This window comes from Manihot esculenta, chromosome 2, assembly GCF_001659605.2.
Source record: "Manihot esculenta cultivar AM560-2 chromosome 2, M.esculenta_v8, whole genome shotgun sequence".
Taxonomy (NCBI): domain Eukaryota; kingdom Viridiplantae; phylum Streptophyta; class Magnoliopsida; order Malpighiales; family Euphorbiaceae; genus Manihot; species Manihot esculenta.
In genome coordinates, this window is record NC_035162.2 from 23100515 (window position 1) to 23104324 (window position 3810).

General features: G+C 26.2%; 1 long non-coding RNA gene across 1 annotated transcript; it reads right to left on the minus strand.

The window, feature by feature from the left end:
- Nucleotides 1-204: 204 nt before the first annotated feature.
- Nucleotides 205-464, minus strand: LOC110607287. Its single transcript, XR_002486700.2, has 2 exons — nt 397-464; nt 205-297 (listed from the first exon to the last, which is right to left on the minus strand). It is a non-coding gene; the product is annotated as an uncharacterized LOC110607287 (long non-coding RNA).
- Between the last annotated feature and the right edge of the window lie 3346 nt (nt 465-3810).

The following is a 3810-nucleotide window of genomic DNA, read 5'->3' on the forward strand; positions in this document are numbered from 1 at the left end:
GCTAGGCACATCTTAAACCAAACAAAAGATCCATAAAAGATCAAATCGTAAACTTTGTCAAGCTCTAAACTAGAATTATCAAATACTATTTTGTTTCTTTCTAGCCATAGTCCACAAAACGACAGCAGTAAAAAGGGATTATTTATGTATCATTTAATTAATAAAAAACACTATAATACTAATAAAATAAAAACAAACTCATACCATATGATCTCTCAGCCGAGCAAAGCTTTTTGTCCCCGTGTATGGCGGCATAGAACGCTTGCATCTATTTGTCTTATTTTTGTTGCTTCTCTCCTAAAGAAAAACAATGAAAAATTTTCAGAATTTATGTTAGCTAACAGAAACTGAATTCATATAAAATAAATTATTAAATTTTACACGAATTTTTAATACCTGAAATGCATTTTCTGTCCAAAGATTAACCAAATACTTCCAATCTTTTACATCCATATCCTTAGGCTTATTTCGGAGATGAAGTGAATAAGTTGCCTTTGAATCAAAGTACTTCTTCTTCAACTTATGCCTATAATACCTATATAATGCATTCATATGACCGAAAATTGCTCCCTTTCTTGCATCAGAATACTCAAAAGTGAACTTTTCCTTTTAGCAAAGAAGTAAGAAACAAAAATTATGATACTTAATAGAACTAAAAAAATTATAATCATTTTATAATGGATGTAATTTAATATAAATTTTCGTACCAATATGGTAGACCACATGTGGTTGAGCTTATCATCGGTAATCTTATTCCATTGTTTCACTTGCAATGGACAACACGACACACTTCTAATAGTTTGTCCTAAAAACCAAACAAATGCAGTAGCATTATCACCAATAGCTTGATCATCTTCATCAAATTCTACTGGCAATTTTTGCCCATTCTCCAATTGTATGATTTTCAAGCATCGTGTTGGTCCTCTAGTTTTTCTTTTAATTGTATTGGAACCTATTTTAAAACAAAAGTAAAACAATAATCATATAATAACAAGAATTTCTGTACATAGAACAAGTAAACATAATCAATTGTTTAAATAAAATTAAATGAGTAAACCTGTTGCTGCAGTTGCATTTGGATTTTGAAGTTGATTAGAAGTGTGATCAACCGTAACTGCGGGTAGCTCGTCACCAAGTCCATTTGATAAAATATCATAATCTCGAAATAGATTGTATATATCAATGGGTTTCGAAGGGAACTTCTTATAACTATCCATCATATTTTTCACATCTGTATCATCTTTAACCTCTATCAATGCATGAAGATCACTAAGAGCTTTATCAGCCTTCAAGTAATAAAATTTATCTCTTTTTATAACATCAAATCCACAATCCTTTTTCAAGTCATCCAATATATCAAAAAATGAGATGAAATTAACATCAAAATTAGGTTTCTCCATGAACCTACCATTTTCATATATTCTATTTGGTGAAAATATAAAATGGCCTTCATAATGATACCTCATTGTCTTCTGACTAGTATTCCCTAAAAAAAAATTGAAGTTAGCCATCTAATTATTTACGAAAACAACTTAAAATTTATAAATCACATAAATATTATTTACCTTGAAAATTTGAAGCCTCATTTTGGTGTAACTCTTGAGTTTCTTGAAAGTTCTGGTTAACATTGTTTTCAGTCTCATTTTCCAAGTTAATATTGATGGAATTCCCTTTCCGCAACTTGCATCGTCGAGCCATGATGTTTGCTTCTGCTTTATGGAAAAAATTAAATATTACACACAGAGGATAAATTAATATAAAAATAGTGAATCAAAGCTTTTTAACAGATGAAAAATGAATGAAAAGTAAATATCAGATGCCTTTCACGTGTTTAACCTAGAACAATTACAATGAAACATTAATTTTAAGGCTTTTGTAATTTTAAACGTACCTGATTGGATTTGATAGTGGGAGCTTCTCCTTTTGATAGTGGACAGAAATTGAAAACTGAATGAATCATGAGTGAGAATGAATCAGTAGCGGCTGTAGGGAGGGAATTTTTAATTTTAAGGTTTTCATTCCCCTCAAGCCAAAAATATATATATTAGCAAGCTTATCATTATATTGCCGCCACTAATTGATAGGGTTTCCTTTATTAATTAATATAATATTATTTATTTTTACTTTTTTGTAATTAAAATATTTTATATTTTTAATTAAATAAGCAAAATAAAATAATTTTAATTTGTTTAAGCAAATTCAAAATCAACGTTATGAATTTTTTTAAAAGAAAAAAATCATGACCACACCTTTGTAGAGCTGTATTTTTAACATCAAAATAAATTTATTTTCAAAAAAAAAATTCAAAATTAATTTATACGCAAAATACAAATATGTAGGTAAAAAAAATTCAAGTATGTAAAAAGAAAATTTTAAGTGTGCCAAATTTGGCATAATTGTGTTTTTTGATGGAATAAGACCCTAAAGGTGTTAAATCGTTGGTTAAAAATTTGGAATAATTTTAGTATAAATTTAATTTATATATTGTGGATAAAGAATTTTGGTTTTTTGGTTACCGATTAGTAATTATGTTCAGTAATTAGTAATTCCGTAAGAAATTTTCAATTACCATAATTTCCAAATTTGCTAATTGGTCACGGTGATGGTTATAAAATGCTCACCTTTAAGCATATGGCAGTGTAAAGTTCATGTTACTAAGGGTGTGTAGTACCGGTTCTGAAACTGATTCCTAAAAGAAAGCGGTACTAGATAAAAAAAACGATTCCTGGAAATTAAAATAAAACTTTAATTCTTTACTTAAATTAGTTTAAAGCCAAGAACATTAAAAAAAAGATGGGATGCAAAATAAACGATAGTGCCTTTCTTACCCCAAAATGTTACACTCATACATTATAAACAAAAATGTTATTTATTAGTAATCATTTATTCAAATATTCAATTAAAATAAAACTTTAATGGTTAACTTTAATTAGTTTAAAGTCAAGAAAATTAAAAAAGAAACAATGGAGGCCAAAATAAATGACAATGACTTGCTTACCCTAAGATATTATACTTATACATTATAAACAAAATATAATAATTATTAGTAATTATTTATTCAAATATTCATTTAAAATAAAACTTTAATTGTTCACTTTAATTAGTTTAAAGTCAATAACATTAAAAAAGAAATAATGTGGCGCACAATAAACGACAGTGCATTTCTTATTCCAAAATATTATATTGTTAATCATTAGTAATCATTTATTCAAATATTCAATTAAAATAAAACTTTAATTCTTTATTTAAATTAGTTTAAAGTCAAGAACATTAAAAAAAAAAGATGGGACGCACAATAAACAACAGTGCCTTTCATACCCCAAAATATTATACTCATACATTATAAACAAACTTGTTATTCATTAGTAATCATTTATTCAAATATTCAATTAAAATAAAACTTTAATTCTTTACTTAAATTAGTTTAAAGTCAAGAACATTAAAAAAAAAGATGGGACGCATAATAAACGACAGTGCCTTTCATACCCCAAAATATTATACTTATACATTATAAACAAACTTTTTATTCATTAGTAATCATTTATTCAAATATTCAATTAAAATAAAACTTTAATTATTCACTTTAATTAGTTTAAAGACAAGAACAATAAAAAAAGAAACAATCGGGTGCAAAATAAACGACAGTGTCTAAACATTAAAAAAGAAATGATGGGTGTAAAATAAATAACAATGCTTTTTTTACCCCAAAATATTATACTTATATATTATAAACAAACTTGTTATCTATTAGAAATTATTTATTCAAATTTTCAATTAAAATAAAACTAAAATTGATAATTATAACTAAAA